This window comes from Acomys minous, assembly GCF_964271855.1.
Source record: "Acomys minous genome assembly, chromosome: 11".
NCBI classification, from domain to species: domain Eukaryota; kingdom Metazoa; phylum Chordata; class Mammalia; order Rodentia; family Muridae; genus Acomys; species Acomys minous.
The window spans coordinates 64,795,741-64,806,095 of NC_140492.1; the positions used below are offsets into that span (position 1 = coordinate 64,795,741).

Below are 10,355 nucleotides of genomic sequence, written 5' to 3' on the forward strand. Positions count from 1 at the left end.
AGTTCAGCTGATCATGAGCCCTGTGATTAAAATCCTCTTCCCCATGAGCTGGTTATCTTCTGTATTTGGTATAGGATAAAACTAACATATGATCTCTATACAATGTTCTATTCCCAGTGACCTATCAGAAATGAGTATTATGGTCTATACCATACCTACTCCTTTCAAAACAGAAATAGCTAAAATGTTATTCAGTGTTAGACATAGTGAATAATGGTAAACTAATACAGTTTAGACATTCAAATTTTAAGTGCTTTATTACTACATACTCATTATACATTAACAACCAATTTCATTATGACATTTTCTTATACGTACATGATGTATTTTTGTCATTTTCAGCTGTGTTCTAGATACTTTTCCTGAAAGTTCTTCGAGGGAATGATTAATAGATATTATAAAAATGTGAAAACCATATTTTCCACATGTAATTTAGTTTTAATGCTGCACTAAGAAAATAATATCTACTTTATGTTTTTTCCTTTCTAAAAAAAATAATATCAAATGTTTTTAACAGTTAAGCAATATTTTTAAAAATCTCTGATTAGGAGTAGAAAACTATCACAAAGTCAAGGTTTTCAAACTGTAACAAATGAAATAAACAACAATTCAAATTCTCTCAAAATAAAATAAAGCAACCGTGAACATTGGGTTAAAAATAGTGGACGGAGCTAAAGCTGCAGGGTGTAAAGCTGGGCAGGGAAGGAGGGCTAGCTGGAGAGCCACTTAACTGGGGTAAAGTTGCCATTTTCCTTCATACTTTTTAATTTTTAAAATTGTAATTTATTTATTATTTATTTTACATTTATGAGTGTTCTATACAGGCAGAAGAGGGCATCAGATCCCTGTACAGATGGTTGTGAGCCACCATGTGGTTGCTGGGAATTGAACTCAAGACCTCTGGAAGAGCAAACAGGGCTCATAACCACTGAGCCATCTCTTCAGCCCCCCTTCATCCTTTTAACATGAGTTCACTCCTGTAACCATCTTGTGTCTCAGTCACCTTGTTGTTTGTAGCAAGCAACTGTTTGCTGAAATTAGTAAACTTCTTGAACTTGTAACATATGTTTTTGTTTAAATGATCCTCAACAAAAGTTAAAGTATCAAAAAAAAATTTCTGGTGCTAAATTGTTTTCTGTTCACTTCTTGCTTTTTAATGACAGTGACCAAATCCTGCTTACTTCACTGTCCCTGACTTTCAGAACAATGCTAATCACATGAATGCTTTTAAAATATTATACAGAAAACAATGAGTATTTTCATTAAGAATAGTGTGGTGGATTGTGGGTCATACTGTAAGCATCAATAATGTTTATGATAGCTTAATATAACATCTTCCATATATTTACTACTCAGTCCATTTGTTTATCTTTACTACAGTGAATCATTATCTTATATGATATTTAAAAATAAAGTACATTCCTTTTATTGCTGAGACGCAACTTGGAGTCCCATATTTGCTAGGTAAGAGCAAAATCATCAATTTCACAAAAATCTTATTATGTAAAAAAATTCTAAGTCTCTAACTATAAATTCCATAGTTTTCTATCAACATGATACAACCTTAAAATCATTAATCCACTACCAAAAGTCAAGGAAAATATATCTAAAATGATGGAACATATTTTACATACAGGAGAAAAATGGAGAAATGGAAGTGTGCTTTGAAGTCATCCAGGTCTAGACTTAAGCCTTCATTCTCACTCAACTACCTTGTGACTCGGAGCCAATAGTATTTATCTAAGTTTGTTCTTACTATAAGGAATAAATAAATTCTGTAGCTAGAAGTGTTGCCCTTCTTCTTACCTGTGGGTGTTAGCTTTGAAACTTCAGATATGTATGTTTCCTTTGGAATATCCAAAGAGGTCAAGAAATTCCTAAAGGGATCTTGGGAGGGGCTTTCCAGGCAGGAGAGAGAAGACATTGGTAAAAGGTTAAAAGGGAATAATAGAACAGGTCGAGTTAAGCAGGGGTGAGGAAGCAGAGGTTAGGATAGAAAAGAGAGCATAAGGAGTACTAAATAACACTAAAAACCTTCTGGAAAAGATATATGGAAACTTTCTACTGTAGAAACTTCCAGAAAGAAATCTGCAAACACACACACACACACACACACACACACACACACACACACACGTATAAACACACACACGTATACACACACACACACACACACACACACACACATATATATATACATAGAGAAACAGACAGAGAGACAGACAGACAGTCAGAGGCAGAGACCATAAAGTTACCATATAAGACGACAATGTCCATATTAGAGATTAATGAACAAAAAGTCCAGTGGAAGGAATGGATTACTTTGGGGCAGGGGTGATTGTTGGCCAGTGAGGTTCCATAGACACTCAAACATTACAAGCTATTGTCATTGCTGGTTTACCCTTCAGAACTTGACTATAAGACACTATTTTTCAGAGAATTAACAGCAAGCCTAAGAGATGCCGCCAAAGGAGAAAAGCGGTTCTGGAAAAGGGGGGGGGGGAGAGGTGCAGTCTCTGAGAGTGACAGTGCTGACAAGAAGCCTCAAGGCCCTAAAGGTGGTGGCAATGCCTTAAATGTCAGACACATTCTATGTGAAAAACATGGCAAAATCATGGAAGCCATGGAAAAGTTAAAGTCTGGAATGAGATTCAATGAAGTGGCCTCACAATATAGTGAAGATAAAGCCAGTCAAGGGGTTGACTTGAGTTAGATGACCAGCGGGTTCATGATGGGACCATTTTAAGAAGAGGCATTTTCCTTTCCTCTAAGTGGAATGAATAAGCCTGTTTTCACGGACCCACCAGTTAAGAGAAAATGTAGATACCATATTCATATTATTATGGTTGAAGAAAGAAAATAAAATCACATGAATGACTGAAAAAAAAAAGGCACTATTATTCAAGACACCACATACTTGTCATAGAAGATGATGAAATCAAGATAGCATGGATCTGGAAACCTTATCCATAGTGGTTAGCTTTCATAGTGGTGGAAAGTGCTATGTAAAGCCACTAAAGGACAAAAGCAATCATCAGTTATACCCACATGTGAATCCTGCAAACAACAATAGTATCTGGCCTGACAAGACATGCTCACTGATGCAGTAATGGCATGAACCTGATAGAGGAACCAACCACTTTCCAGTTGAATTTAAGACCCTCCGAACAATATGAATCTCATACTTGGCAGCATTTTCAGGCAAGACCATATGACTAGACAGGTCATGTGCCCTAGGAGAAGATGCACTACAATTATTCTGCTAAATGGACATAGTACTATGTCCATAAATCAAAGTATCTCTCAGTCCTCATCTGATAAGCTTGTATTTGTAGAAGATGGCAAAACAGTGACCTACAACTGACTAAGGTACAGAGATTAAGAGATGTCACAATTCTCAGACCTAAATGGAGCATATACATTGTACCCCTCGTCTCAAATCTCAGAAATCACTGCAGAAAAGGGGGCAGAGAAAGTCGGGGTTATAGATGACTAAAAGGAAACAGTGCCTTCTAGATACAGAAGGGCAGATGAAAATATGACCTCATAGTAGTGGAAACAGTATGTACAAAACCAGTGGAAGCCCAAGCCAGAACAAACCCCAGCTTGGAGGTAGAAGTCAAAGTTGAAATCCCACCCTTAGCTGTGAAGCTACTGGCAATTTGTTGTTGTTGTTGTTGTTGTTGTTGTGTGAGAGAGTTTTCTATAGGATTATTGTTTCTGTTAATCAGACAAAGCTCCAGTGAAAGGCCATACGTGCATGAATATTTGGTCTTGATGGATTAAAAACAATTTTAGGGACCTCATGTTGGATGGTTAGGAAAGAGAAAAATAGATTGTGATGACGGAAGGGAGTGGTGAATCCAGAAATCATGTTGTATGAAACTTTCAAAGAGATAGTGTAGTATTAGACAATGAACTTTGGTACCATCACACAACTACAAAGCTCATAACAGGAAAACAAACTTGAAAAAAGGAATTGAAATGTTGGACCTTAAGGTCTAGGGCAGTAATTTTTCAACCTTCTAATGCTGTGACCCTTTAATACCCATGTTATGGTGACCCTCAACCATAATATTTTTATTACTACTTCACAACTGTAAGTTTGTTACTCTTATGCATCTTGATGTAAATATCTACTATCCAGCATATGGGATATGCTATTCCTGGGTGGCCATGACCCTCAGGTTGAGAACCAATGGCCAAGGGGTTGTTGGACGGAAGGAAAGAATAGTTAAGATGAAGATACATTGTATACATGCATGACGTTTTCAAAGAATTTTTTAATGAGAAAGTTATGTGTCAAAGGCTACATGAATAAATATGACTAAACGTTGAGCAAAAGAAGCAGCACAAAATACATATAGTTGTAATCCATGTTATAAAACGCAGTAAGTGCATATTATAGGGACACACATGTACATGGTAATGCTAGAAAGAAGTAGAAGCAATCTCTCTGGGAAGCATCTGAAGTCCTTGTTTCCTGAGAGCATGGATTACCTGGCTGACTATCACATGTGGACTCTCAGTGCAGATACTTTTATGTTTTCTTTTAGGATAAGCTTGAAGTCTTGGAACAAACCTGGGAGTGGGTTCTATCTTCAACCTTAGGAAAAACAACCATGCCACACATGCTCAGAACGATTGCTTGTCTATGTGCTCTGGGGCTAATACTGGCTCCCAATGGAGTGGTAGGGTTTAAGCTAAGAAAAAAACATAGTAGAGAGGCATTTCGCTGTCTACATTTCCTCTTCCTGTTTATGGGTGCTTAGGAAGTTCTTCCCTTGGCATCTGAGTAAAAAGCAGACTATAAAACACCCCCAGTGTTCCAATTAACTGCTATTAGGCTACAGCCCCTTTGTCCAACCACACTTCTGCATGGCTGCACTCTCCACCAAATATAAGCACAGCAAGCTTTCCTGTTTCTCCGAGCCATAGACCCTCATGTCGCATAGGTCTCTTGTTAAGTCGTGTGGGTGGTTTTCTCTCTTAAGCAGCCTGCTGCTACGGCTGCCCCAGCATGAGGCCAGTGATGGGTGATGGCAATACCTTTTTCCCATCACCAGAAATGACAAAAAGTAATATCCAAATCATATCACATAGTTGAGTTTTGCTATGATGGATTGTTTTTCTCATTGACTATTGTCCTTATCTCCTGAGTCTGCCTTTAAACTCAGAAACACATGGTCAGCAGTTAAACTTAGACTGAGTTGGGTTAAGGTCCACTTCTCCTGCATACTTGGCATGATCTTGGAAAGTTTCTGCCAAATTCCAGACAGCTGCATAAAATCTTGGGCTAAGGAATGAGCAAACACATTCATTAGATGAGCTGGTGCTATTGTCAGTGATGATTTATAAGTTTCCCTTTTAAGTTTCAGGTTTATAAGCATCTCAGTAATCACGTGCTGTGTCCAGGATTGTAATTTCCCTTAAGAACTCAGGCACGCACGTTTAGCACTGCAAAATATCATGGAGCTTTTGAGTTACACAGCCTCCTACAAGATTTATGTACTTGTTCATTAATATTCATCAATTCTGCTGATTAACACCCTTGCTCTGGTGATATGATTTGTGAGACAGCTTGCAAGTTTCTCTTGACTCGTACTTGGACTCCCCAGCCTCTTGAGCCTTGGGTCTCTTCTGCCTCCTGCACAGAAGTATTACAAGGCCAAACAAGGAAATCATTTCTTTTTCTTTTATCATTCCACATTTAACAAGGTCCGTCATCAGGAGGGATTCAGTGTACTTCTGGTTCTATGCTGAACATCATAGAGAGCAAGGATGCCACCACTCTTGTTTTTTTACCACAAGAAAAAAAAAGACAAATTAGAAACCAGTGACTATTTTGTACTCCTAAAAACAATTGAAGTTGCAGGTGAAATGCTACCACAGGAAGATGAATTTAGAGACACACAGCAGACCCAGTAGCTTGTAGCCTAAGCTGCCAGAGCTGTAAACTTGCAGCAGCCCTTAAAGGAGGGATTTTCATACACTTCAGGAGTGTTAGTGACCAAAAATTAGATAAAACAATAACAAATAAGCAATGTAAGCTCATATTTGAAGGAATGAAAACATACACTAATATCTTGAGTGGGGCATACCTCTAAATTTAGCATTCAGGGGATGGTGATAGGAGAAGCAGGAGTTCAAGGCCAGACTGAATGTAATGAGTTTGAGGCCAGCCTACACTGCATGAGACTATGCCACACTCAAGAAGAAGAAGAAGAAGAAGAAGAAGAAGAAGAAGAAGAAGAAGAAGAAGAAGAAGAAGAAGAAGAAGAAAAAGAAGAAGAAGAAAAAGAAGAAGAAGAAAGTAAACAAGTAAACAAACAAAGTGCTGCAAGAAGAATGAAGAGTGCTCTTATGTGTCTTAATAATCTGGTCATAGTTGGGAAAAGAGCTTTAAAATAGAGCAATAAAACATTCTCTGTGGGGAAAACAGTGCTAAATTTGAAATAACAACTCCAGATAATCTGAGAAGTGTGTGGCAATTGCAAATGTTGTAATTGTAGTACTGGAAGTGAAAGAAGGCCATGGAACTCATTGGGTAAGGAAATTCTTCTATATTGGCAATCATGGCATAATTGTTGTAACATACAGCAAACCTCATAAATAAAGGTACAATGAAACACAAGGCACATTACCAGATTATAAATGGGATCAAGAGACTTGACCATATCTCTTCAATATTGACATGTTCCTCTCTCATTGTGGCAGAAGGGGCCCCATCCTGAAATTGAAGATACTTGTTGAGTTTGATACACAGATTTGTGTGTCTGAGCCAGTGTCCTGCCTACTGCTGCACTCTCCTCTGTACCCATTGGCCTTTGCCCACAGCATTCTCCAGAGGCAGAGTGAGTGACTGCTGGGGTGAAGCATGAAAAAACTGTACCAGCGAATAGTGTTTCTGGCTCCTTTTCAAGCTTTAATATCCTATATTGGTTCACAACCCATTCCTGAGTCATAGTCCAGGACAAAACAGGCTTATGTTTTCCACTCTAATTTTATCCTGGGTGAAATTGCTCTGTACCTAAATCCCCAGTCTGCTCTTCAAAGTCCACCGAGTAAGCATCTTGACTTTTGCTTAGGAAGTTATCAAAACTAATGCGGTTTTTTTTTTTTTTGCAGTGTGTTTGAGAGAAGGTTTTAGGGACACAAGACTGGTGACAAAGTACAAAGTACTAGAAACTACAGAAGACATTTACATGAGGGTCTATTTCTAAACTAATGTGTAGATAATATCAAATAAGCAAAGTGTACATAGACTAGAAAAGGAGGAGGCTGGGACAGTGTGACTCTTGGAGATGAACAACCTTACATTATATATATGTGTGTGTGTGTGTGTGTATACATTATATATGTATATATAATATATATGTGTGTATTAATATATACATATGTATAATATATACATATATAATATATCCTTAAGTAAAGGGCTATATTAATTATGTTTATAGAAAATAAGTATATATGGTATATTAATGATGACATAAACTTATCAGAAAATATGTGTGTATTTTAAAACATGAGAGTTAAGTTTCAAACTATAAGAGCTACATGAGTAAGGGAGAGTCTTGAATTACACAGTGGAGAAATGTAAAGGGAGCATGAGAAAAGAAAGGCTGGCCCAAAGTCTTTATAGGATTCAGAGCTACCATTAGAGATATAGCGGGAAAGGTGGAAAAGACTCCGTATTGACTCAGGATCTATGATAAATGCTTCTATGGCTCCATTCTTTATCTTCACAGGCAGAATGGTAACAGGATCATCAAGCACACATGAAACTGATAAACCACCAGTATAACATAATGGTTGTGAGCACCCAGTCCCAAGACAGACTTCATGGGCTTGTGCTTATAGTGTTATCAGTTGCATTTCTTGAGGAGAATATCTGAACTTTTTATATCTCGGCTTCTTCATATGTAGAATGCAATTTGAAGCAATATATACTTTGAGGTTGGTGTGAAGGTTTGCAAAATGCACATAAAACCTTCTGCTTGGTGCATAGAAGATAGCATGCAAAGGTTCTCTTGAGTTGCATGAAAAGGACCTTGCTCGATAGGAAACACAACATTCAATAAATGATAAGTTTACATAGTTCAACCATACACTTGGAAAAATACAATATTTGGGTGACTACCAGAGCCACCAGTTCCTTTCCTCCATGATTTTCCTTTTCTTACAGCATCTCTATCTTGCATATACACTACGTTAGCTTGAAACACTTCAACAGCAAGGTCAGAAAGGTGTTCTGTGGGATGGACCGGGAGTCTCTGCCAAACAACCATGAACTGTTGCCCAGCATAGTACATGACAGCAGAGCTATTTCCTCCAGCCTGTGTTCCCCTGGGCCTGGAGGATGATCTGTCCCTTCATTTTTACTTAACAATTGTCTTTGAACCCTGGATTTGATACAGAACCATCTGAACAGATGGAATATAGAGAAGAGTGTCCACACATTTTAGTGTTGGGGACCCAGAGTTTTTCTTCTGAGCCTTCTAGTCATCTGGTCTCTTTGCCTATTCCAACAATTCCATTCAGATCTCGGAATAAACACAACAGGATTTGTCTAAGGATTTAAAAGTCAGCTGTTGCTGTTGCTATTTGAGTATTTGGAGGCAGGACCTTAGAAATACTGAAACAAGAAGCCAGACAAATTTCTTGGTAGGTCAAGGCACTTGCACCAGAGGCAAATGACCTCAGTGCCATCCCCAGATCCAACATGGAGGAAGAAGGGAGACTACTTTAATTTGTCCTCTCTCTTACACACACACACACACACACACACACACACACACACACACCATGGCATGCCTGTAACCACGCATGTGCACAATAAATATGTAAATCTAATAAGACTTTAAAAAGAAATGTCATGATGAAAGTAACAGAAAATACCTCATTTCTAAGATCATTAGAAAAAGTAGGTGTTTCATTTGGAAGAAGCTTTCAACCTGACTGTGAGAGGCCTCGCTAGGGATACCAGGACTTAGGAAACAGAGGCACGATGTCTGAAAGCTTAAAAATAGCCTATCTGACTATATCCATATAAAGAAAAAAGCAAAAACAAAAATGAAATAAATAAATGAAATTTCACCTGAATGCCTGGCTGAAATTCCTATCACTTATGTTAGTTTACTTCAAATGAAACTCAGATAAAAGGAGGGACTTTCCGCATATGTGTAGATGGAGCAGGCAGAGAGAAGCTGACGGTGAGGCATCTTTGAAAAGATGTCAGGCAAGCCCTGGGAGATATGAAGATGAAGCCGAGCTCAGGGCTGACTATGGAGACTGTGAAGGAAGCTCCTAAGGTCCTGGCGATGGATGGATATCCTCTTAGAGCAGATTGAAACCCAGTGCCATCCCAGGTAGAAAATTACGATGACTTGGTGAAAGGAGAAAGAGAAAATTGCCAAAGAGGAAAACAAACCTATTGGGAAAGGAAAGTCTCACAGCACATACAGAGAAGTCCAGTCAGCTGGATGGGTCAGCAATACTAGTGACCGAGACCTGGCCAAATGAGTTCCCTACAAACACTCAGAAGCAGTTCCTGAGGAAGTCCTGTAGGAGATTCCCCCACGCTGTTTGGTAGTAAGGCTTGACTGGCGTTCATATTAGAAAGGCCTCTCTGTGTGCACTTAGGCAAGGTAGCCTGTAGGGCTGGAGGAGCCCTTGTGCTGCTGCCAGCCTGGGATGACTCCTCTGGCTCAAGGGGAAAGCTTGGCTTTTACAGAGCTTGATGCTCCTCAGAGATCTGCCTACCAGGTCTCATGGTCCTTTTATTTAAAAGATGCCTGATGGCCACACCTAAAGCTGGGCCCTCCTCTACTGGAAGGTTCCCAGCTGGACACAGATCCTCTCCTGTCTTCTGGCAGCACATTTGGATCTGGGAGAAATTCACTACTCTGCACTATTCTACCCAATTGCTCTGTTCCTGAGCCCTATGGTGGGCTCCGGTTGGTACGCAATGGTAACCTGTGCCATTAAATATGCAAGATCAAGTCAGCTGTGGTGCCCGCCTCATGGGAAAATAAAAGCAGCAATTATCTGATGAGTTGTACAAGTACAAAGTATGGAGCAAACACTGAAGGTGGAGCCTGGCTACCTAAGCATGTGTCAATGCAAATGATACTTTCCTGGGAGACACACCCAACTCACCCTCCTGTCTGCCCTCCCCACCCCCACCCCCACCCCCTCCTTTTTTGTGGGCTTTAAACATAATTCTTTTGTGGGCAGCTGTTGTTCTAATCAGACAGGAAGGCCTCACTTTAGGACTGCATTCCTGGATTTCTTGACTTGCCAGTTACTGCCCCATGTGATCCGTGGTGCCTGGGGTGTTTATTGCTCAACAG

The 10,355-nt window shown here is 39.3% G+C and overlaps 1 pseudogene across 1 annotated transcript; it reads left to right on the forward strand.

Moving 5' to 3' along the window:
* Positions 1-2,459: 2,459 nt before the first annotated feature.
* On the forward strand, positions 2,460-2,863 carry LOC311609004 (peptidyl-prolyl cis-trans isomerase NIMA-interacting 4-like; annotated as a pseudogene). The gene has a single exon. The product of its transcript is annotated as a peptidyl-prolyl cis-trans isomerase NIMA-interacting 4-like (transcript).
* Positions 2,864-10,355: the final 7,492 nt, after the last annotated feature.